Consider the following 26,842-nt stretch of genomic DNA (forward strand, 5'->3'; position numbering starts at 1 on the left):
GACACCAACTGCGTTACTTGTGTCAGGAATTTGCAACGTATCAGGTTACGTGATTACTTTCCTTCTCACAGTTTTGTTTTCTCTTGCGGTCTCCTCCCTCCCCCACACTTCACAACGTAGAGACCAAACTTGTTCAGTCACTTATTACCTGTAAGTGAATGTGTCAGATGCAACCAAGCAGAAATATATCAGTTGATCCATCAACACATTCCAATTCAGGGTGGGGAGTAGTGTAACAGGTGAAATATCATCGTTCACACTTGGCAAGGACGTGTTAGAGTTTGGGGGTACTCCCATTAGAGACTGGGCTTTTCAGGAAGAGCAGAGTGGGGAGTTGCAGTATTTTCAAAAGAGAGAACAGGACACAGGGTGATACACAGCAGAGACACAGAGGTGGAGGTAGGTGTGGGGGCTGGGGGTGTCACAGTGAAAAAGGAAAGAGAGAGGGGGAGAGAAAGAAGAGTGTTTCCAATAAGAGAGGAGGTTGGCAGGGTGCCACAGTGGTTAGTACTGCTGCCTCACAGCACCAGGGACCTGGCTTCATTTCCAGTCTTGAGTGACTGTCTCTGTGTGGAGTTTGCACATTCTCTCCATGTCTGCATGGATTCCCAACAATTTCAATTTCCGATTTCCACCCACAGTCCAAAATGTGCAGGTTAGGTAAATTGACCATGCTAAATGTGGGGTTATGGGGATCAGGTGGGGCACAACGTCTGGGTAGGATGCTCATTGGAGGGTACTTCCAGTCTCGATGAGCCAAATAGCCTCCATCTGAACTGTGGGGGTTCTGTGACACATTTGAGAAGGGGACCACCAACAATTGAGAGGACTGTCAAGAAGGTTTGATATTTGCCCAATTTTTAACAAATATCTGCGAATGCTTTGAACTTTGAGAAACTGAGTGTGATTTCAATGTTGGATTACACAGAACTCAGAAAGGTACCGAAGGACAAAAGGATTTAAGAGAATGAAATGTGTTGCTCTGTGGCAATTAAAATTGGCAAGTCTGAAGGCTTTAGAATGAAGAGAGGCAATATAAATGATTGGTACAATTTTAAAGAGGGTGCAGAAATGTCGAGACCGTGGGAGTATAATAATTTCAATGGGGTATTGTGATTTAAAGGTGGCAAGAGGAGGAGAATATCTGCTGCTCGACACCATCTCAAACAATGGGTAATCTCCACCGTCATAGTTCCAATAGGCACCGAGATCAGAGTCACCAGACATGTGTCTTTGCTACGTTTCCTCCAGCTGCGTTTGTTGTTGAACTATCTAACGCAAAAAAGAAACTGAAAGCCGAAACACAAGGCGATGTGCCGTAAACACCCTGGAAGTATCAGACATTCAGTTGACGTACTTTGGAGGTTAGGAGCTAATGAGCTCAGCAGCAGGTTCAAGCTGCTGCAGATTTTAATTTTTAAAATTCTTACTCTGAATGTGGGCGGGCAAAAATATACTTTATTCATAAAAAAATCTTTACAGAGGTACACATTTCTGTACAGCCTTGGTGCATAACTAACAAACAAACATTTGAATTTGGTACAGTCTGCAGTTGCAAAAACAAAAATCCCAAGGCCTTTCAGACTTACACAGGACAACATTTACAGTCAAAACACCAAGAGGATCTGATAATTGAACAGACTCCCATTGTACTTTGACAGAAAGACCCTAGACGGTGGTCTTTCTTCACTGTGCCTTGGTAGCAGCTGCCCTGAGCTTTAGCATGTCCTTCAGCACATAGTCCTGGACCTTAGAGTGTTCCAGGCTGCAATACTGGCCAAGGTCTGCTCTTTGAACTGGAAGACCAGCAGGTTCTGGGCAGGCCGATGAGCATCTTTCACTGAGTTCCAGGTGCAGAGAGTAGAAAGCAGACAGTGGGAATAAAAGGGTCCTTCTCAGAGTCGCAGCCAGTGACTAGCAGTGTTCCACAAGGGTCAGTGTTGGGACTCAACTTTTCACTTTATACATTAACAATTGAGGTGAAGGAACTGAGGGCATTCTGGCTAAGTCTGCAGACAATACAAAGCTAGGTAGAGGGACAGGTAGCACTGAGGAGGCGGGAAAGATTTGGACAGGTTAGGAAAGTGGGGCAAAGAAGTGGCAGATGGAGTACAATGTGGCGAAGTGTGAGGTCATACACTTTGGTAGGATGAAGAGAGACATGGGCTATTTTCTAAATGGGGAGAAAATTCAGAAATCTGAAGTGCAAAGGGACTTGGGAGTTTGAGTCCAGGATTCTTTCAAGGTTAACTTGCAGGTTGAGTTGATAGTTCAGAAGGCAAATATAATGTTGGCAGTCATTTCAAGAGAACTAGAATATAAAAAGCAGGGGTGTACTTCTGAGGCTGTATAAAATTGTGGTCATACCACATTTAGAGTATTGTGAGCCATTTTGGGTCCTATACCTCAGAAGGATGTACTGGTCCTGGAGCAGGTCCAGAGGAGGTTCATGAGAATATTACCAGGAATTAAAGGCTTAACATACGGGGAACATTAGGACTCTCAACCCATACTCAATGGAGTTTAGAAGGATGAGGGTTTAATCTAATTGAAACATACAGAATACTGAATGGCCTGGACTGAATGGACATCGGGAAGATGTTTCTATTGGTAGGAGAGACTAGGACCCGACGGAATAGCCTTAGAGTAAAGGGAAGACCCATTGGAACGGAGATAAGGAGAAACATCTTTTGCGAGAGAATGGTGAATCTATGGAATTCATTGCCACAGAAGGCTGTGGAAGCCAGGTCATTAATTATGTTCAAGACAGAGACAGGTAAGTTCTTGTTTGTCAAGGGGATTCAGGGTTATGGGGAGAAAGTGGGACAATGGGGTTGAGAAAGTTATCAGCCATGATTGAAGGGAGGAATAGACTCAATGAGCCAAATGGTCTAATTTCTGCTCCCATGTCTTATGGTCTTAATATTTGTCTGGTTTGCATCCCAGGAAACACACTATAGAGCACAGAGTCCTGCAGCATGAAGTTGCTCAGGACAAACCTTGACAAAAACCACTGTATCTGCCTCCATCCAGTGTCTATTGCCACCTTTAATTGGCCCTGAGTTTCCTTGTTGAACCATTGCAGTCCATGTGCTGTGGTTATAACCACATTTTTGTTGGGGAAGGAGTTCCAGGAATTTGACCTAATGACAGTGAAGGAAGGGTGATATATTTCCAAATCAAGATGGTTTGTGACTTTGAGAGGAAGTTGCAGGTGTTCCCATGTATCTGCTGCCCTTGTTCTGGTCATGGCTGGGGCTGTGAGTTTGGCAGGTGCTGTCAGAAAATCAGTCATGCCTTACTCAAGTACAGTACATTACTAGGACTGTTCTCCCTCTGTTGTTGTGTCTCATGCTGGCAATGTAGAATTTTTACATCTATTGCACAATTATACTTGCTTCATTAAAATACATCTTTACATGTACAGTTAACAATGCTATTTGGATCTATGCTCTCTTTTCTTACAGAGGACAAATTTACATCAAACATAGAACAATACAGCACAGATGTTGGCCCTCGATGTTGCGCCAACCTGTGAACTAATCTGAACCCTATCATCTACCCCATCATCACAATCTATATACTTATTCAAGGACTGTTTAAATGCCCTTAAAGTGGCTGAGTTAATTACGTTGGCAGGCAGGGCCAGGACCTTACCACTCTCTAAGTAAAGAACCTGCCTCTGACATCTGTCTTAAATCTATCACCCCTCAATTTGCAGCTATGCCACCTCGCACAAGCTGGTGTCATCATCCTAGGAAAAAGACTTTCACTGTCTACCCTATCTAATCCTCTGATCATTTTGTATGCCTCTCTTAAATTGCCTCTTAGCCTTCTTCTCTCTAGTGAGAACAGACCCAAGTCTCTCTTCCTTTCCTCATAAGACCTTCGCTTCAGACCAGGCAACTTCCTGGTAAATCTCCTCTGCACCTTTCCCAATGCTTCCACATCCATTCTTCCACAAATTTAAGGTGTGACTTTCACCATTCTCTATATTTACAATCAATCTCTTTAGCTGAGGCATCAGCCTGGCTCAGTTACTGGATGGATCCCATTATTCTTTGGCAGAAGGGCCTTACACAATGGTTTTTCCTCACCACATCCATGCAGCAGCTGCCCCAAACTTTAGTGCATACCTCAGCACGTAATCCGGGACCATGGAATGTGCCAGGCTGCAACACTCAGTCAACTCCTTCACCTGGAAGACCAGCAGGTTTCAGGCACACCAAAGAGCATCTTTCACTGAGTTGATGGTCCTCCAGGCACAGTTGATGTGTGTGATGGTCCTCCAGGTGCAGCTGATGTATGTGATGGTCCTCTAGTCACGGTTGATGTGTGTGATGGTCCTCCAGGCGCAGTTGATGTTTGTGATGGTCCTCCAGGTGCAGTTGATGTGTGTGATGGTCCTCCAGGTGCAGTTGATGTCTGTGATGGTCCTCCAGGCACAGTTGATGTGTGTGGTGGTCCTCCAGGTGCAGTTGATGTGTGTGATGGTCCTCCAGGCGCAGTTGATGTGTGTGATGGTCTTCCAGGCACAGTTGATGTATGTGATGGTCCTCCAGGCACAGTTGATGTATGTGATGGTCCTCCAGGCACAGTTGATGTGTGTGATGGTCCTCCAGGCACAGTTGATGCGTGTGATGGTCCTCCAGGCGCAGTTGACGTGTGTGTCCTGGGAAATAGATTGCAGAGCACAGAGTCCCGCATCACTGAGCTGCTCAAGATGAACCTCAACAAACACCACTGCGGTCCTCTCCAGATTTCATTTGCAGTGAGGCCAGAATTGTCTGGGCAGGTACAACTCGGTTGCATTTTATCATCTGCCCTGGCTCTGATTTTGCTACTTCAGGATGTAGTTGAGTTGGGAATTAAGAGATTCCTGGAGCAGCTTTTATTTTGTGACAATTCACTTTAATGGAGGCAATGGCCAGATTCTTGCCAATTGTTTCCCTACTGCATCTATTTTAATGATCAGTCTTTACTGGAATTTTGTCATAAGTAAATAATATTTAAATGAATTCCATAATTTACCATGTCCAATGTTAATGTCAAAACTTGGCTTATACAATTCCATGAAAGTTCTTTCTGATGAATTCATATGTTCTTGTCCCGTTGATAGAATTTTCCCAAATTGGTGACTCCTGTAATTAACCCTCAATGATTTTCAATCTCCTGCAATACAAGCTCATACACATAGGCGTGCATATTCCCCCAACTCATAAGGAATGCTCCCATCCTTTTGATCTCAGGATAACACCAGCAAAGAAAATTCACTTCCTGCCTGACTTATGCTGTTCCTTCTCAGAAATACACAAGGTCTTTTCTCTGGTGTAGCAGAGTCCAGAACTAGAAGACATAGGTTTAGGGTCAGAGGGAAAGGATTTAAAAGTGACCTAAGGGGCAACTGTTTCACACAGAGAGTGATGCCAGAGGAATGAGCTGCCAGAGGAAGTGGTGGAGGCTGGTATAATTACACCATTTAAAAGGCATCTGGATGGGTAAATGAATAGGAAGAGTTTGGAGGGATATGGACCAAATGCTGGCCAATGGGACTAGATTAGGTTAGGATATCTAGATTAGAGTGATGCTGGAAAATCACAGCAGGTCAGGCAGCATTCGAGGAGCAGGAAAATCAACGTTTCGGGCAAAAGCCGTTCATCAGGACTCTGATTTCCAGCATCTGCAGTCCTCATTTTTGCCTAGGTTAGGATATCTGTTTGGCGTGGATGAGTTGGACCAAAGGGTCTGTTTCAGTGCTGTACATCTGTAAGTATGGTCATTACAGTGGATAAGAGTTTTAACTTTTAAAAATTTATTTTCTAATGTTTTGTGATGTTATTACGCACCTCTGGAACAAGTGGGTTTTGTAGCTGGGCCTCCTGGCTGAAAGGTGGGATACTACCACTGCACCATAAGAACTCTTTAGGAATAATGATAGTCATTCTGCTGAAACCCAGCATTGAACCAGAGATCTTTAGGTCCTCAGTCTGACATTTTCCCAACATCTAGTTGCACACTCTGTTCTTGTGCTGTTTAGAGATAAGCTTTGGCCATTGGCCAATGAGGGAAAGGTTCAGGAAACATTCAGATTCACAACAGTCAAGAGGCCAAAGGAGACCAAGTCTGAAAGCAGAGACTACAGCACCACACTCTCAACATGATTTCCATTGTTAGGTTAATAATAGAGCCTTACTATTGCTTTCTGTGTGACTACATCATTAAAAACTAGTGTCTCTTGGGGCCTTCTTTGATGTGGGGGTGATTTGGTGTGGTAATCCAACCCTGATCAATACAGCCAGTAGGTAGCAGGACATACAGTCCATCGCCACAAGACAGAGCTAGAGTTTCAACAGTTCACACTGGACTGTTGCTTTGTTGCACTCAGAGTATAACTGGACGTTGTGAAATAGGGAGACTCAAGGGGTAGGTTTTAAGGAATAATTTAATTTAAGGGGCTAATTTCAGTTTCAAGTCTAGTCTGATGTTTAATTTAGTAATTAACTGAAAGTTGCTGTTTTAGTTGGGTGCAGCTTAATAGCAGCTTTTTGTTATCAGCTGAGATTATTTAATTAGACAACCTTTTTTATTGCCAAGATCTACTTGGCTCATAATTCTTTATGTACATACACAGTTACTAAAGCAGTTCTGTACACACTTCTCATACGAAGAACAAACAAACATGAGACACATGATTTAATCCAGTTCCAGAAGTAGGGGCCATAAGAGAATGGTTTCTTCAGCGCTGCCTTGCTGCGCTAGAGTACTGCTTTGTTGTAGTTGAAAATGCGTTGCTGGTTAAAGCACAGCAGGTCAGGCAGCATCCAAGGAATAGGAAATTCGACGTTTCGGGTATAAGCCCTTCATCAAAATCCTGATTTTGATTCCTGATGAAGGGCTTATACCCGAAATGTCGAATTTCCTATTCTTTGGATGCTGCCTGACCTGCTGTGCTTTAACCAGCAACACATTTTCAACTGTGATCTCCAGCATCTGCAGACCTCACTTTTTACTGCTTTGTTGTATTAGAGTGTGACTGGAGTGTAGGTGGAAGAGGGAAGGGTTTATCAGTATCTCTCTTCCACTCATTAGTGAGTACTTCTGCTCTTTATTATCCTCCAGGTAAGGTCTTAGAGAATCTGGGATTCAAAGGAGAAAGAGGAGTCAGTGGAGGGAGGACACTGAAACTAAGCAGGAAATTTAAAATTGAGACAGAAGGTCAAGGCCTACACACTTAGCTGGATGTTCAGAGAGAGAAAAAGAGAGAGGAGCCTGTGGGGAAGGAGATTCAGGGATCAGAAACAGTAACGGGGCAAATGAGGGTTTACAAGGGAAAGGAAAAGCCAGTTCACTGGTTGCTAAGTAACTGCTAATTTAAATACTTAAACCTAAATTGCTTTCAGATTAAAGGTACATTACAGGAATATCTTACAGCTTAAAAACTAAGGAGCAAAGGAAATTTAAAAATACAACTTCAAAACAAATCAAATAAATTGGAGATACAGGGCCAAGTGATGTCATACTGCATAGTGTGGGAGCTGGTGGACCCCATTGTGGTTCACAGTGATCCACATCTATAGCAAGTGTTGATTGCTTGAGGAATTCCGGATAGTTGGAGTCTGAGCTTTGAACACTGTGATGCAGCTGAGTGGGGAGAGAGTTACCTGGGCACTGCGTGTCAGGAAGTAGTCACATCCTGTAGGTTAAGTACTTCAAAGTCGGCCAATGGTCAGAGAGAGGAGGGTGTGACTACAAGTGAGGCAGTTAGAGGGATCCCGAATTTAGAATTGGAGGAACCTCAGTTTTTGGCCTTATCCCTGTGTGGATGAGAGAGAGGATTTCAGAGAGGATGGGTAAACTGATCACTGCACCATGGGTCAAGAGGGGAGAGCAAAAGGAAAAGTGGTAGTGGTAGGGGATTCTGTATTTAGAGTTACAGATATATGTGCTCCAGTTTCCTCCCACAATCCAAAAAATGTGCAAGTCAGGTGAATTGGCCATGCTAAATTGCCCGTAGTGTTAGGTGCAGGGGTAAACATAGGGGAATGGGTCTGGGTGGGTGCGCTTTGGCGGGTCGCTGTGGACCTGTTGGGCTGAAGGGCCTGTTTCCACACTGTAAGTAATCTAATCTAATCTAATATATCCTTTTAAAGAGACTGGAGAGTCCCATATGGTCCGTTTCCTGACCATAAGATACATAAAACCATAAGATACAGGAGTAGATTTAGGCCATTTGGCCCATCAATTCTGCTTCACCACTTAATGGTGGTGGATATGTTTCTCAATCCCCATTCTCCTGCTTTCCCCCTGTAATCCTTGAGTCCCGGACCTATCAAGAACCTATCTATCTCAGTCTTAATGACTTGGCCTCCACAGCCCTCTGCAGCAATCAGTTCCACAGATTCACCACCTTCTGACTGAAGACACTCCTCATCACCTCGGTTCTGAAGGGTTTTCCCTTCACTCTGAAGCTGTGCCCTTGGGTTGTGGTCTCTCTTGTTAGTGGAAACATCTTCTCCATACCCACTCGATCCAGGCCTCTCAGTATACTATAAGTTTCAGTGACGTTATCCCACCCCATCCCACCATCCTTCTAAGCTCTGTTGAATATGGACCCAGAATCCTCAACCACTCCTCATACAATAAGACCTTTAACCTTTTTTGTAAATCTCCTCTGGACCCTCCAATGCCTGCACATCCTTCCTTAGATATGAGGCCCAAAACTGCTCAATATTCCAAATGCAATCTGACCACAACCTTAAACAGCCTCAACAGTATATCTCTGCTCTTGTATTCTAGTCCACTTGAAATGAATGCTAATATTGCATTTGCTTTCTTATTTGCCAACTGACCATGCATGTGAAACTTAAGCAAATCCTGGACAAGGAGTCCCAAACCCCTTTGTACTTCAGATTTCTCAAGCCTTTCCCCATTTAGAAAATAGTCTACTCCTCTATTCTTTCTACCAAAATCTCATACTTCTCCACAAAGAACAAAGAAAATTACAGCACAGGAACAGGCCTTCCAGCCCTCCAAGCCTGCGCCAATCCAGATTCTCTGTCAAAACCTGTCACTTATGTTCTAAGGATCTATATCCCTCTGCTCCCTGCCCACTCAGGTATCTGTCTAGATACATTTTAAATGGCGCTATCATGCCGCCTCTACTACCTCTGCTGGCAACCCGTTCCAGGCACCCACCACCCTCTGCATAAAGAACTTTCCACATAATTCCCCTAAACTTTTCTCCTCTTACCGTGAACTTGTGACCCCTAGTAACTGAGATCCCCACTGGTGGAAAAAAGCTTCTTGCTACCCACCCTGTCTATACCTCTCATGATTTTGTAGACCTCAATCAGGTCCCCCCTCAACCTTCGTCTTTGTAATAAAATAATCTAATCTACTCAACGTCTCTCCATAGCTAGCATCCTCCCTTCCAGGTAACATCCTGGTGAACCTCCTCTGTACCCTCTCCAAAACATCCACATTCTTTTGGTAATGTAGCGACCAGAACTGTACACAGTATTCCAAATGTGGCCGAACCAAAGTCCTATACAACTATAACATGACCTGCCAACTCTTGTACTCAATACCCAGTCTGATGAGGGAAAGCATGCTGTATGCCTTCTTGACCATTCGCCCTGTGTTGCTACCTTCGGGGAACAGTGGACCTGAACACCCAGATCTCTCTGTACATCAATTTTCTGCAGGATCTTCCAAAATCCATCACCTCGCATTAGCCCGGATTGAACTCCATCTGCCTCTCTGACAGTCCCCTTCACTATCTGCTATTCCACCAATCTGCAAACTTGTTAATCAGACCACCTATACCTTCCTCCAAATCATTTACATATTTCACATGTATGCGACATCTATAGCCCTTCCCTCATCAATCAACTTTGTCACTTCCTCAAAGAGTTCTATTATGTTGGTAAGACATGACCTTCCCTGCACAAAACCATGCTATCTATCACTGATAATCCCATTTTCTTCCAAATGGGAATAGATCCTATCCCTCAGTATCTTCTCCAGCATCTTCCCTGTCACTGACATCAGGCTCAGTGTTCACCAATACCTGGAGTACCCCCTGCTACCCTTCTTAAACAAGGGGACAACATTAACAATCCTCCAGTCCTCTGGGACCTCACCCGTGTTCAAGGATGTTGCAAAGATATCTGTTAAGGCCCCAGCTATTTCCTCTCCCACTTCCCTCAGTAACGTAGAATAGATTCCATCCAAACTTCTTATGCTGACTTGACCTAGAGTAATCAAAGGTCATGCCCCTCTCCTCGGTTAATACCGGTGCAAGGTATTCGTTAAGAATCTCACCCAGTTTCTCTGACTCCACACATAACTTCCCTCTTTTGTCCTTGAGTGGGCCAATCCTTTCTCGAGTTCCCCTCTTGTTCCTTATATATGAATAAAAGGCTTTGGGAGTTTCCTTAACCCTGTTTGCTAAAGATATCTCATGAGATATCTTTAGCAAACAGGGTTAAGGAAATTCCCAAAGCCTCTTAATTCCTCATTTCAGATTGGTCCTAATTTCCCAATATTCTTCCAAAGCTTTGTCTGTTTTCAGTTGCCTAGACCTCAGGTATGTTCCTTTTTCCTCTCAGCCAGTCTCACAATTTCACCTGTCATCTATGGTTCCCTAATCTTGCCATTGCTATCCCTCATTTTCATGTCCGTCCTGCATTCCAATCAACCTCTCATTAAAAGCCTCCCACACATCAAATGTGGATTTACCCTCAAACAGCTGCTCCCAACCTACATTTCCCAGCTCCTGCCAAATTTTGGTATTGTTGGCCTTCTCCCCCATTTAGCACTCTTCCTTTAGGACCACTCTCGTCTTTGTCCCTACGTATTCTAAAACTTAGGGGACTGTGATCCCTATTTCCAAGGTAATCCCCTGCTGAAGCTTCAACCACCTGGCCGAGCTCGTTTTCCAACACTAGGTCCAGGATGGCCCCTTCCCGAGTTAGACTATTTACATACTGCTCTAGAAAACCCTCCTGGATGTTCCTTACAAACTCTGCTCCATCTAAACCTCTAATACTAAGTGAATCCCAGACAATGTTGGGAAAGTCAAAATCTCCTATTACTACTACCCTGTTGCTCCTACATTTTAGATTAGATTACTTACAGTGTGGAAACAGGCCCTTCGGCCCAACAAGTCCACACCGACCCCGCCGAAGCGCAACCTACCCATACCCCTACATTTACCCCTTACCTAACACTACGGGCAATTTAGCATGGCCAATTCACCTGACCTGCACATCTTTGGACTGTGGGAGGAAACCGGAGCACCCGGAGGAAACCCACGCAGACACGGGGAGAACATGCAAACTCCACACAGTCAGTCGCCTGAGTCGGGAATTGAACCCGGGTCTACAGGCGCTGTGAGGCAGCAGTGCTAACCACTGTGCCACCGTGCCGCCCACATCTTTCTATGATCTCTCTACATATTTGTACCTCTATCTCATGTTCACTGTTGGGGGGGGGAGGGCCTGTAGTACAGCACCAATATTGTTACCACACCCTTCCTATTTCTGACCTCTGCCCATATTGCCTCACTGCTCGTGCCCTCCTTCAGCACAGCTGTGATATCCTCTTTTACCAGTAATGCAGCTCCTCCACCCTTTTTATCTCCCTCTCTATCCCTCCTGAAGCATTGATATCCTGGGATATTTAGTTGCCAATCATGCTCTACCCTCAACAAGTCTTAGTAATAGCATTAACATCATACTCCCAGGTACTAATCCAAGCTCTAAGTTCATCTGCCTTACTTACAAGACTTCTTGCATTAAAACAAATGCACCTCAGACCATCAGTCCCTCAGTGTTCATCCGCTGCTTCCTGCCTACTCTTCTTAATCACGCTGACTTCATTGTCTAGTTCCTTACAGAGTTTAGTTACTACCTCCTTCCTGTCCAATAACCTCCTCATTTTGGTTACCATCCCCCGCCACATTAGTTTAAACCCTCCCCAACAGCATTAGCAAAAGCACCCCCAAGGACATTGATTCCAGTCCAGTCCAGGTGTAGACTGTCCGATTTGTAATAGTCCACCTCCCCCAGAACCTGTCCCAATGTCCACAATGTATTCCATCTGCCACTTCTTTTCCCACAGTCCTAGCCTGTCCAAGTTCTTCTGCAACCTCCCTATATCCTCAAAACTACCTGTCCTTCTACCTATCTTTGTGTCACCTGCAAACTTACAATGCCCACAGTTCCTTTTTCCAGATTGCTAACATATACTATGAATAATTGTGGTGCCAATACTGATCCCTGTGGAACTTCACTAGTTACAAACTGTGATCCAAAAAAAGACCCTTTTTATCCCCATTCTCTGCCTTCTGCTAGTCAGCCAACCCTCTATCCATGCCTGTATCAAACAGGATGGGCTCTTATTTATCAGTCTCCCGTGTAGCATCTTGTCAAAGGTCTTCTGGAAATTCAGAAAGATCAAGTTTGTTGGCTGTTCTTTGTCTAACCTGCTCATTACCTCCTTAAAGAATTCTAACAGATTTGTCAGGCTCCCCTTGTTGAAACTGTGTTGACTCCATCCATTTTACCATGCACTTCCAAGTACTCCGCAATTTCATCCATAAAACCTTACTCTAACGAGTATCTTACCAACAACTGAGGTCAGGCTAACCCACCCATACTCTCCTGTCTTCTGCCTCCCTCTTTGATGTTGCATTAGCCATTTTCCAGTCCTGTGGGACCCTCCCTATCTATATTCCTGAAAGATCACCACCAATGCCTCCACTGTCTCCTTCAGAATTCTGGGGTGCACTCCATCTGTCTGGGTGATCTATCTACCTTCAGACCTTACCGCTCCCCTAGCACTTTGTTCTTAGTGACAGTCACTAAACTCACCTCTGCCCCTTGACTCTCTCTTGAAGTCTGGTATGCTAATGGTCTCTTCCACTGTGAAAGCTGATGCTAAGTACCTATTCAGTTCCTCCACCATTTCCTTGTTCTCCATGACTACTCCCCCAGCCTCATTTTCCAGTGGTCCAATTTCTACCCTTGCATCTCTTTCTTACCTTTATATACCTACAACAGTCTTGAATCTTCTTTTACATTACCATTAAGCTTGCTCTCATATTTCATCTTCTCACCCCTTATTGCTTTTAGTTGTCCTCTGCAGGTTATTAAAGGCTTCCCATTAATCTTCACCACATTTTACGCTTTTGAATTTGCTTTTATGCTGCCTCTGACTTTCCTTATCAGCCAAGTTTGACTCATTATTCTTTTCCCTCAGAAGAATGCCAAGGTAAAGGACATCTCAAATAGGCTTGAAAGGATATTGGTGTGGGAAGAGGAGAGTCCAGTTGTTTTGGTTCATGCTGGGACCACAACATGGGTAAGAGAGCCTACTTGCTGATCATCAGGAATTAGGAACAAAATTAAAGGGTCTGGATTATTACCTGAGCCAGGTGCAAATTGTCATAAAGAAGAGAAAATTAGGGAAGTAAATGCTAATTAAAGGTGTTGTATGGGGAAAAGGCATTTTATTTTTAGATTAGATTACTTACAGTGTGGAAACAGGCCCTTCGACCCAACAAGTCCACACTGACCCGCCGAAGCGCAACCCACCCATACCCCTACATTTACCCCTTACCTAACACTATGGGCAATTTAGCATGGCCAATTCACCTGACCCACACATCTTTAGACTGTGGGAGGAAACCGGAGCACCCGGAGGAAACCCACGCAGTCACGGGGAGAACGTGCAAACTCCACACAGTCAGTCGCCTGAGTCGGGAATTGAACCCAGGTCTCTGAGGCAGCAGTGCTAACCACTGTGCCACCGTGCTGCCCACAGGATGACTATCATTGGTATTGGGACAGAATGGAACTGTATCATTGAGGAAGGCTCCAGTTGATCCTATTTGGGACTGGCATCCTAGTGGAAAGGCTAAATAAGGTGGTCACAAGGACTCTGAACGAAATAAAGGTGGGAAGAGGTCTTCAAAGCTTCCAGAACAAGTAATAGGACAGAGAATCTGGAAAGGTTCAGGTTTCTCACTTCAGGTGTAGCAGGTAAGGGGATAGCAATGAGAAGGAGGGCAGGCAATTCAGGACTGAGGATGTTTTACCTAAATCACGCAGTATATGAATAAAGGTAAATGGATTTGTGGCACAGATTTAAATTAACCACTACAGTGTGGCACGTATCACAGATGTGGCTGCAAATGGATCAAGACCGGGAACAAAATATGTAAGAATATGTGTCCTATTGAAAAGACATGCAGAGGGGGTAAAGTTGCTTTGTTAGTAAGAAATGAAATTGCATAATTGCATCGCTATCTCCTCTTGCTACAGTGCCAGAATCTGTGAGGATAGAGTTAAGGAACTGAAGGGGGAAAAGGCCTGGTCGGAGTTCTGTACAGGCCCTCTAGCAGGAGTCAGAATCTGGGGGAAGAAAGTAAATCAAGAAGTAATAAAATAAAGGCACTATTACAATAATTATGGGGGGGGGGGGGGGGGGGGCGTCAATATATGTTGGACTGGGAAAATCAGGTTGGTAGCAGATACCAAGAAAAGGAATTGGTGGAATATCTACAAGATTTAGTTTTGGAGCAGCTTGTGGTAGAGCCCACTAGGGAACAGGCGATTTTGAGTTTGGTGATGTAAAATGAGGCAGGCTTTATTAGAGAGCTTAAGGTGAAGGAACCCCTGGAGCCAGTAAGCAAGAAATGATAGAATTCACTCTGCGGTTTGAGAGAGAGAAGCTAGAATCAGACGAAACAGTATTATAATTGAGAAAAGGTAATGACGAAGGTATGAGGGAGGCCAGTGTTAATTGGAGGGGGAACTTAGCAGGGAAGAGGGTGGAGCAACAATTTCTAGGAGTAATTCAGGAGGCACAGCACAAAGATCATGCCAAGGCGATTATGAGGCTCACGAGGAAAATCAGGAACAGCATTAAAGCAAAATAAAAAGAATACAATCTGTTGAAGATTAGAGGGAACCAGAGGATTGGGAAGAAAACCTGCAAAGGAGAACTTTAAAAAAGCAATAAAGAAGATGAAATGTGAGAGTAAAGTAGCTAGTAATATAAAAGAAGATTTCAAGGGTTTGCCTAGATATATAAAAGTAAGGGAGAGGCAAGAGTGGACATTGGACCACTTTAGGTCAGAGAAGTAGTAATAAGGAGCAAAGAAAGAGCAGAGGAATTGAATCTGTTTTCATGGTGGATGATACCAGAACTTCAAGTGAGTCTGGGGGCAGAAGTGAGTGTAGTGGTAATTGGATCCTTGACTTGCTGACCCACAGACCGTGATCAGTGAGGATAGGCGATCACACCTCCTCCATAACATTCCTCAACACTGGACCCCCACAAGGCTGCATACTCAGCCCCTTATTACACTCCATACACACTCATGACTGCGTGTGTGGCCAAATTCAGCTCTAACTCCATTTACAAGTTACTGTAGTGGGTTGCATCTCAAATAACGATGGACAGAGTACAGGAAAGGAGAGACAGCCTAGTGGCATGGTGTAAAGACAACACTCTCTCCCTCAATGTCAGCGAAATGAAGGAGCTGGTCATCGACTTCAGGAAGTGGAGTGGAGGACATGCCCCTCCCTGTAACAATGGCGCTGAGGTGGAGGTGGTCAAGAGCTTCAAATTCCTAGGAGGAAATATCATTGCCAATCTCTCCTGGTCCATCTATATCAACGCTGCGGTCAAGAAAGCACACCAATGTCTCCACCTCCTCAGAAGACTAAGGAAATTCAGCATGTCACAATGAGTCTTACCAATTTTTATAGATGCACCACAGAAAGAATCCTATCCAGATACTTTACAGCTTGGTCTGGCAACTGCTCTGCCCAGTCCATCAGGAAAACCAACCTTCCTTCCATTGACTCTGTCTACACTTCCAATTGTTTCAGAAAAGCAGCCAACATAATCCCTCCTGTCATACTGTCTTCCACCACCTTCAACATTCCCTCCTTCCACCAGTGCTTGGTAGCAGCAGGTTATACCATCTACAAAATGCACTGCAGCAACTCACTGAAGCTCGTTTAAAAGCACCCTTCACCCAAAAGGATAAAGTCATCAGGTATACAGGAACATCGCTACCTGCAAGCTCCCCTTCAAGTCACATACCATCTGACCTGGCAATATGTTGTGGTTCAAAATCCTGGAACTTCCTTCTTAACAGCACTGCATGTGGGTGTGTATACTGGAGGTGTGGACTACAGCAGCTAAAGAAGACAGCTCCCCATCACCCCAAGGGCACCTTAAGATGGACCGTGAATGCTGGTCTAGCTGCTGCCCCCACATTCTATGAACAAATTAAAAAATGTGGGGCAGTACATTTTGACAAAGGAGATGTGGAGAGGTGATATAGCTTTAATGACACATTTCTAAAAGGTACAGGACAATGGGACCTGGGATTTCACATGTTTTGAGCTGGTAGGACATATTGAAAAGATAATTAGCAATGCATGTGGGATCTTAGGATTCATATCTAGTTACCTACGAGGTAACCTATCTAACTACCTGGAGCCCACAGCATCCCTGCCTTGCATTGCTTTGCCTTTCTGTGCATTGGCCCTTTAGCCCAGAGATAGGAAGCTCATATTATTTATGTCTTGCTATCTCATTTAGCACAGAAACAAAGCCAGGATACTGCAATGGTTGTCGGCGGGTCTTGGTGAAGTGGAGGGTGATAGGCTTTGCTCAGGGGATCCCAGCACAGTAAGCCAAGGGTAGCCTCTGATTACCCCAGTCCAGTCCCTGCATGTTATGGACCAAGCTAGATCCCCTCAAAATATTCCGAGAAGGTAGCCTAGACCCTAACCTTTTCTTATTTGAAAGGCAGATGTGAAGTGGATATTCCAGGCATGATGCAGCTGGTCTAAGCAAAACAGAATTTATTTAAACACTATTCCCCCACCCCAGGAAAAAGACTTTGTCTATTTACTCTATCCATGCACCTCGAGATTTTATAAACCTCTATCAGGTCACCCCTCAGCCTCTGACGCTCCAGGGAAAACAGCCCCAGCCTGTTCAGCCTCTCCCTGTAGCTCAAACTCTCCAACCCTGGCAACATCCCTGTAAATCTTTTCTAAACCCTTCCCAGTTTCACAACATCTTTCCAATAGGAAGAAGATGAGAATTGCACGCAATATTCTAACAGTGGCCTAACCAATGTCCTGTACAGCCGCAACATGACCTCCCAACTCCTGTACTTTACACTGGCGGAGTGAAGGAGGACCTTATTCCAGCAGTGAGGGTACGCTTGCGGTCTGCTGAAACTGGTCTGATCCGGGTGGCAAGCGCAGTCCGGGCTGGCACAGTCTTGTGCCCTTGCTGTGCTTCAGTACTTTCAGGAAGCTGAATCAGCAGCAGCTTTATTAAGGAGGTATTCATTCTGCAAGCAGCAGAGACAAAACTGTTTCCCTCCAAAGTGATGTCACATTATCCGACTCTTAAAGTGACAGTTCACCAGCAGACCTGGCCTCCACTGCAGTTGCTGTTCCTGGGGAAGGGAATGTCTATACACTTCCCTGACCAGCAGGCCCTTGATTGCAAAGTAAGGTACTGTTTGTTTTATTTCCCTCCCTGTCTGTCATGTTCAGGGCAAATGTCAGGAACTGTGCAAGCAGCTCTGGACTGACAGTGCTTGTCTGGATACGTAATGTGGTGCTTGTACCAGGAACACTGGTCAACTCTGGGTTCTTCAAAGTGGTGAGCTGCTCTGGAATAGCACATGGTAAGATTAGTAAGAAGTATCACATGATTCTTGCCTTATGAGCTAAAATGTCAATTAATGCAATGACTCCACCAAATGCAACATGCAAAATTAGCAACGGAGAAAGTTCTGGCCACTGCATTTTAGGATATATGTACATGAGGGTCCTTGAGAAGATGCAGAGATTAATCAGAATGGTTTCTGAAATGGAGGATTTGCACAACAGCTAGGATACAGAAGTTGGAAATGTTCTTAGAGTAAAGGAGATTAAGGGAATTGATGGAGATGTACAAGATTGAGTCAGCTTTGAGTAAGAGAGACAAGGGAAAATATTCCCATTAGTTGATGGTACAAGGACTAGAAAACATAGCTTCAATGTTATGAGAAAGAGAGGCATTGGGGATTTTGGGGAAAAGTGTTGTTATGCTGTTAAAAACATAGAAAATGAAAGTAGACCATTTGGCCCTTCAATCCTGCTCTACTATTCATTATGATCATGGTTGACCATGCAGGTCAGTCCCCTTTTCTTGTAAAAAAATGGAACTGGAACTTGTTGCCCATAAAATGGAGAAACAGAGAGAAGCAATTACTTTAAAAAAAGGAATCAAATGAGCATTTGAAAACCATAATCTTCCAGGTATCAGGATACATTGAAAGAATGGCTGGTAAGGCATGTAGGATCTTGGGTATCATAAATAAAGGGTATGGCATTAACTGTGAAAAAAAATTCCTGAGCATTTATAAAGCTTTGGTCAAGTTAGAGTGCTATATCCAGTTCCAGCCACCATACTTTAGGAAGGTGCAGGGCCAAGTTACATTTGGGGCATCCTTTGGGTGAGCAAGGGTATGGGGTGATCATGGAGAGAGGGCATGGACTTAATGGCCGAATGGCCTCCTTTATCCAGATAAATAATCAACACGATTGACTTGTTTTTGATGAAGTAATGGTATGTGGGTAGTTTTATTGATGTAATGTGCATGGACTTTCAAAACGCTTACGACAATGTCGTATATAATACAATGATTAGCAAATTAAAGCCCATAGGCTTAAGGGGACAGTGACTGCATGTGGATATGAAATTGGCTAAGGGACAGAAATCAAAGCAGTGAACTGTTCTTTTTCATACAGAGGGCCAGTTGTGTTTTCCAGGAACTGGGATTAGGACTATTGCATTTTTTGATATTTGTTAATGACAGAGGAACAAAAGAATAAGAGAAGACTCTTTAATCCATCAGGCTTGGTCCACTACTCAATTAGATCATTCTACCCTGTCAGCTAACTTCCTAAACCTTCCTTTGCCTTATATCAATTCTTACCATCAACAACTTATATTTATGACGTGCCTTTAATGTCTTACCAATGTCTCAACATGCTTCCCAAGAGCATTCTGTAACAAATAAGACATTGAGCCACAAAAACGTCCTGATTCCCTAAAACCTATCCACTGTCTACACGATACAAGTCAGGAATGTGATGGAATATTTCCCCATTTGTCTGGATGGGTGCAGCTCCAACAACCTTCATGAAGCTTGAGACCATCCAGGACAAAGTAATAAGTGAACAGAGCTTGGTGCAAATTAAGATGTGGGCAGGGGATTTTGGATGACCCCCAGTTCGAGGAGGGAAAGTGAGAGGTCCACCTGATTTAAATCTCTGATATTAAATTAATAACTGATTGTTTCCAAAAGAAATTCACAAATTTATTCCATCTCATGTGGAGAAGATACTTGACTACATTCCTGAAAGGAATAACTTTGATGTTTAGGCTACATTCTCTAGTCCCATATTCCCCAACTAGAAGCAATTTCTCTATTGCTTTTAGGTTAGATTCCCTACAGTATGAAAACAGGCCATTTGGCCCAACAAGTCCACACTGATCCTCTGAAGAGTAACCCACACCGACCTATTCCCCTACCCTATATTTGCCCCTGACTAATACACTTTACACTATGGGCACTATAGCACGGCCAATTCACCTGACCTGAACATCTTTGGACTGTGGGAGGAAACCAGAGCACCCAGAGGAAACCCATGCAGACACGGGGAGAACGTGCAAACTCTACCCAGACAGTCGCCCAAGGGGGGAATTGAACCCTGTGAGGCGGCAGTGCTAATCACTGAGCCACCGTTCTGCCCCCTCAGTTTCCCCCTAATGTTACTAATTTCAATCGATCACTTCTTGACCATTTTAATGCCGGGAAAAAATGTTTTTTTTGCAATTTCTGGTCATATTTCAACCCTTGGAGTCGAGTTATAATTTCAGTAAACCTTCACAGCTCTCCCTTCGAGGCAAATAAATCATTCGTAGGCTGTGGTGCCCTGAACTACTCAATGACACGAGATATGGCAATCAGGATTTTGTGTAGCTGAAATATGACATCTAGCCAGTCACCCCGCACCCATTCATAATCATCCATGGAGAAAGAGCAAAATCCATTTATTAATTTTTCTTTTGCACTGATCATAGAAACATCAAATCAGGATCAAGAGTAGGCCACTTGACTCTTGGAACCTGCTCCATTGTTCAGTAGGATCATGGCTGATCATCCACCACAACCCTGTGTTTCCCTTATATCTTTTGATCGCTTTAGCCCCAAGTCCTATATTCAGCAACTTCTTAAAATCATACAATGTTTTGGCCTCAACCACCTTCTCAGGCAGAGAATTCCACAGGCTCCACACTGTTTGAACGAAGAAATTTCCCCCCAGCTCAGTCTAAAGTGGTCTCCCCCAATCCATTTTAATGTTCAATTATAAATGTCCCTTTGGATCCCCATATGTGTATAGCTTTTCACCATTCATCAGCCCTCTCAAAAGTCAAAAGGTTAACTCTTGACCCCACAATCCTGCAAACTCCTGCCCCAATCTCCGATCTACTTTTATTCTCTCAAATCCATTTATCTCTTCCTGGAATTCCATGTTCGAACCCCTCCGATCAGGTTTCTGCCCCTCGCTAGAGTTTTGAAAATTCACTTACCAGAATCAGTGTCCTATATGACTCTGACAAAAGTAAACTCTCCCTTCATGTCCTCTTTGATCGCCGTCCTCTAACACTGTGGTCCAGCTGACTGGGACTGACCCCACCTGAATCCCAATTGTGATTTCTCCAGCTACCTAGACTCTAAGCTCAGAATTTCCACCCTACATTTCTCTCACCTATATCATCCTAGCTAGAGAACCACCTGCAATGATGTCCCTTCCTCATCTTCAATGTCACTTTTGATGTCTACGAGGATCTAACCTTCGTCTCCTCCTATATTGCACCTACTTGTTGTCCTTTGGTGACAGCATCCAAAAATAGAGTGTTGGTGTTAGTATTTTCGCAAGTACACTCCTGACATCCTCTCCACCTCATCATCACCCCTCCACTCCTCCGCTGGAGCTAAATTGCAAGACTGTTTATCCAGACCAATTCTGCATGATCAGAAATTTGTTCCGACTAAATATTCGGAAGAATTCCTCCAATTTAAATATTGGGAAGACTGAAGCCATCGTCTTCAGTTTCTGCTCCAAATAGCTATCCCTCTCTCCGGCAATCCTGAGGGTGAACAAGATTGTTTGAAACATTGTGCCATCACTGAGTAATCTATTTCCATCTCCCCACTAACTCTAACTCTTAACTACTGCTGAAAGCCTCATCTATGTCTTTGTTAGCCATGGACATGACTATTGCGATCCATTCCTGACAAATCTTCCACCTTAGGTCATCCAAAGGCCGCTGGCTACATCTTCACTCATTCTGTTTTCTGTTCACTATTACCCCTGTGCTCTTTGCGTGTGTTGACGACCGGTCAAGCCAAGAGTCGATTTTAAAATTCTTGTTTCTGTTTCTAAAACCTCCGTATCTCTGTAATCTCTTCTCGACCCACAACCCCCAGAGTTCTGCATTCCTTAATTGTGGTCTCTTAAGAATGCCAATGGTGATTTAGAGCCATAGAGATGTACAGCACGGAAATAGAATTTTCAATCCAACTTGTTCATGCTGATCTAGACTCAAAGCTCAAAATTTCACCCTAAATTTCCCTGCCACTCAATCTCAATTTCCTCTTTTAATACCCTCCTTTAAAATCCATTTTTAACCTAAATCTTTTGGTAATTTTCCTAATAAGCAGCACAGTATCAAATTGCACTTTATAACACTTGGAAGAGGCAGATGATATTTTAGTATGATGATGTGGCAGTGATATCACTCAACTCGGATCCTGGAGACCTGAAGAAGGGTTATGCCTGAAACGTTGACTCTCTTGCTCCTCAGTCACTGTCTGACCTGCTGTGCTTTTTCCAGCGCCACTCTTTATCAACTCCTAGAGAAGCAAGCCAAGGGTGTGGGGATGTGGGTTCAAACCTGGATATGAAGCTAGTCAACAATTAATATTTGTAGTGAAAACTTAACTGGTTTACTAATGTCCTTTAGAAAGAAAATCTGTCGTCCTTACTTACATGGTCTGTTCTCCATGTAACTCCAAATCCATGTACTTGATTCTGAAATGATCCAGCAAGTCACTCATTTCCAGGGCAATTTTAAATATGTAACATTGCATGAAAGAACAAAGAAATACAAGCTGGTGTAGTAATTCATGCATTTTTTTTCTTTTTAATAAATATAAAGCATTAGTTAGGCTACAGCTAGAGTATCTTGTGTAATTCTGGAATCCATTTTATAGGAGGGATATGATCGTATTGGAGAGGGAGCAGAGATTTACCAGGATGTTGTCTGGGCTGGAATGATTCAGTTATGGATGTAAATTTGATCGACTGGGATTGTTTTGTTTGGAGCAAAGCTGGTTGAGATGAATAAAATTGAAGGCCATAGATTGGGTAGACAGGTAACAACTTCCATCCTTAGTGATCAGAAAGTACAGGTTTTAAAGGTTGGGGCTCTTGGTTTAGAGGGGATGTGAGGATTTTCTTTCTCAACCAGAGAGTGGTGTGAATCTGGAATTCACTGTCTGTCAGGGTGGTAGAGACTGAAACCTTCATAACGTTGAAGAAGTATTTCGATGTGATGAAAGTGAGTACTGCAGATGCTGGAGATCAGAGTCAAGGTTAGAGTGGTAGGCCTTTGCCTGAAACATCGATTCTCCTGCTCCTCGGATGCTGCCTGATCTGCTGTGCTTTTCCAGCACCACTCTAATCTAGTATTTAGATGTGCACTTGACACTAATCCTTGACACTAAACTACCTCCCTCTGAGTAAACATGATATCTGACACTCCTGTCCTTATCAGTCAGCCAGGCTCCCTGATTGGACTAGATTAACAGCCCCAATCAGAGAACTCATATTCTATGAGGCCCACCTGGCTGACCTCGTTACAATCACTACATCTACTATATGGTAACGCAGCTAAACATCCTTGTATCATTAGTAAGCATGGAATAAGTGGCTCTATTCCATTAACTAAGTTGTTAATAATAGTAAATAGTTGAGGTGCAATAACAGACATATGTAGGATGCCCCAAATCACATCGTACGAATGAGTGGACATGCCTTCTGGAAGTCTGTGTAAGTAATTTCCATAGACATCTCCCACTGAACTACTCAAAATATTCAGTCAGGTTTTCACACCTTTACACATGACCCTAGGAAACAAAACCTGAACTAGGCCTTTAGTTCATCTATTCCGCATTCAACAAGATCACTATGATCCAACTCAACTCTACCTTCCTGTGCTAATACCATATCCATCATTCTCATAGTACCCAAAATTATCAGTTGTATATATTTACTAAATAGGCATCCACATCTCTTAGGGTTAGAGACATCCCCTTAAATGAGTAATTTATTTCCATCTGTCCGAATTGGTTGATCCTTTATTCTGATATTATGGCACCCATATTCTAAGCTCCCAGCCATGAAACATTTTTCTTAGTATCTTCCTGTGTGGCCACCTACAAATGTTATGTTTCGATTAGATTACCTCACACTCTTCTAAACTCCAAGGAATAGGGCATTGTTGACTCAATCTCTTCTTGTGTAGGACAATTCTCACATGCCAGGAACAGGTCAAGTGAACTTTGGTTGCTCTCCCTTGAAAGACAAGCATCTGCTTCCTCAGGTAATGACGATAATGCTTCACTACAAGTATGGCCTCATTAATGTCCCCTATAATTGTAGCAAGATCTCTTTACTCTCAGGTTCCAAACCCTGTAGCATACTACTTTCATAATTATCAGCATGTCAGCAATTGTGAATCATAAAATCATAGAGATTTACAGCATGGAAACAGACCCTTTGGTCCAACTCGTCCATGCTGACCAGATATCCTAAATTAATCTAGTCTCATGTGCCAGTACTTGGCCCACATCCCTCTAATCCTTTCCTATTCATATACCCATATAAGTGTCTTTTAAATGTTGTAATTGTACCAGCCTCCACCAGTTCCTCAGGCAGCCCATTCCATACATGCACCACCCTCTGTGTGAAAACATTCCCGAATCATCTACATAGATAACCAAGTCCTTTGAAAGCAAACATTCCTCGACGTCTGACCGGTCAAACAAAATCCTGTTTTTTTTTCCTGTGGTTGCCCGAATAGGACACACATTGTGCTATCAGGAGAGACACAGCCCTCAACCTGCCACATGGCAGACCACTCCCCATGTTTGGCAAAATACGAGTAGCAGTGGGAAGAGGGACTTGGGTGATAATTAATTGGCTACTCAAGGGCCTGATTAGCCAAAGGGGTGGGTGGGACACCCAGTGCCAATTCTGCTACTGGCAAGATACCAGCCAACCTGAGCAGGTACTGGGTGCTGTGATCCTGTCATTCACCCCACTTGCCACTCCACTCCCGGGTTCTGGTGCTGGCTGTGCATTAGGAGAGTGGTATAAAATTCCAGCCAGGGATTCCTAATATTTGAAACTTAATCATTCCAAAGCCTCTCCCTTTACACCCAGTCAAACTGTAAATCCCCTGTTTATTCAATTATCTATTTTTTGTTAAATAACCAATACACAATCCACATTGATATATTACCCTCAAACCTGACAACTCCGATTTTTGTGTGACAGCCTCTTTTATGGTTATTTGAAAGTTTAAGTACACCTGACATCCACTGGGTCCCCTTTATCCAATTTTTTTGTTCCAACCTCAAAAAATGTACCAGATTTACCAAACACTATTTCCCTTTTAGAAATCCATGCTTATTCAAGTTAAGAGACCCATATCCATGCCCCTAAAACAGATCTGGGCATTTTGCCCACTACTGACATCTGGTTGTAGCTTACCATGTACTCTCTTCCCCTTCAATTAGAAGGTTATGTTTTTTACCTTTTTAAATTGTTTTTGGAAAATTTAAGGAATTCTGGAAATCTAGATCATTGCACCCACCAACTCTACAGTCATGCAAGCCATCAAATACAGTGGATTCATCCACATTTAGAGCCTTCAATTTCTCCAGTAATGTCTCTTAACAAACTAATTTCTTTAAGTTTTTCATTCTATTTGGCTTCCCAATATTTCTAGTGTTTGTGTTTTCTTCTACAAAGACAGAATGGAGCGAAGTATTTAGTGAATGTCTCTGCCTTTTCATTACTGCCCAGTATAACGTCACCCGTGACTGTTTACATACCTGCAGAGACAGTGCGGAGCGAAGGGGAAGTGGCCCAGTGCAGAGTGTGACAGCAGCCAGTGGTCAGACCAGATGGTGGCTGCCTGGGCTGGTCTACTGCAGAGAGCTCCTGAAGAACGAGACTGTCATGTTTGTCTTTTTAACTCTGCTTTTCTGTCCTGTAGTTATACCGTAAACAGCTGTAATGCAATTTATTTTTCTTCATTTCTCTATTCTGTAACTAAGGATTATACCTAGGTACTCTGTACCTAACATTGAGACATGTGTTGGTGATATTGTTACACTGTGACAGCTCTGTAACTGAAGAAGCTGCCTTATACCTAAGGTGGCAACTTGTAAACCTTTCACTGTATTCATTTGAGTACATGTGACAATAAAGCTAATTCAATAAAGCTAATTAAATTCAAGTTTTCAAATTGTAATTATGTCTCTTGCCGGAACACAAGACCTTACGAAATAGAAGCAGGATAGACCAGATGTTCCATTGAGCTTATTCTACCACTCTGTACAGTCATGTCTGAGCTTGGATTTCATCTCTACTTTCCTACCCTCCCCCAACATCTCTCAATTTCTCCAAAGATTTGCAACTCTGCATTGAAACATTTCTCCTCATCTCTCCTAAATGTTTTTATTAGCCTCATATCCTGAAATTGTTCTCAATTCCCCAGGGGGAAACAAACTCTCAGCACCGATGCTATCAAATCCCTTATAATCCTGAATGCTTAGATAAAATTGCGTTTCATTATTGTAAACTCCAGAGAATATAGCTTTATTTGCTCATACAATAACTGGGACTATTCCTTAATGCATTCTCTGGTAATGCTCTACTACTAACCACTAATTGACACTATCTTTACATGCATCATAAATTATTGTTCCCTTTGAGATTTGATTAGATTATATTACATTACATCACAGTGTGGAAACAGGCCCTTCGGCCCTACAAGTCCACACCAACCCACCGAAGCGCAACCCACCCACACCCCTACATTTACCCCTTCATCTAACACTACGGGCAATTTAGCATGGTCAATCCACCTGACCTGCACATCTTTGGACTGTGGGAGGAAACCGGAGCAAACCCACGCAGACAACATGCAAACTCCACACAGTCAGTCACCTGAGTTGGGAATTGAACCCGGGTCTCTGGCGCTGTGAGGCAGCAGAGCTAACCACTGTGCCACCGTGCCACCCATTAGGTACTCTTGAAATCCTGTCCTGAAGTGTAGAACAAAAAAGCTTTGACTACACGTGTCTTTTGTTCTTCAGCAACTTTATTAAGAAAGAAATGGAGCACAAAAGCAAATAAGCTGTTTTAAACACGTATAAAATACCAGTTAGGCCTCAGCTGAAATATTGTGTGCACCACAGCTTTTAGAAAGGAGTCAAGGCTTTACAGAAGGTGTAGAAGAGGGATACCAAAGTTCAAGGACTTCAGTTACAGGAAACTCTTCGGAGGCTTGAATCACTTTCAATGGAGCAGAAATGGTGAAAGGGAGATTTGAAAAGAGGTATTCAAAATTATACAGGGCTCTGATAATGTAAATAAGGCAAAGGTAT

At 43.4% G+C, this 26,842-nt stretch overlaps 1 long non-coding RNA gene across 2 annotated transcripts; it reads left to right on the top strand.

Annotated features, from left to right (window-relative positions):
* Nucleotides 1-321: 321 nt before the first annotated feature.
* Nucleotides 322-25,457, top strand: LOC132829060 (uncharacterized). 2 transcript variants are annotated; one of them, XR_009646195.1, is made up of 4 exons: nt 352-399; nt 13,264-13,365; nt 23,689-23,766; nt 25,289-25,457. It is a non-coding gene; the product is annotated as an uncharacterized LOC132829060 (long non-coding RNA). The 2 variants fall into 2 exon arrangements; XR_009646194.1 differs by lacking the exon at nt 13,264-13,365 and having other exon boundaries at nt 322-399.
* Nucleotides 25,458-26,842: the final 1,385 nt, after the last annotated feature.

Source organism: Hemiscyllium ocellatum, chromosome 28 (genome assembly GCF_020745735.1).
Source record: "Hemiscyllium ocellatum isolate sHemOce1 chromosome 28, sHemOce1.pat.X.cur, whole genome shotgun sequence".
Classification (NCBI taxonomy): domain Eukaryota; kingdom Metazoa; phylum Chordata; class Chondrichthyes; order Orectolobiformes; family Hemiscylliidae; genus Hemiscyllium; species Hemiscyllium ocellatum.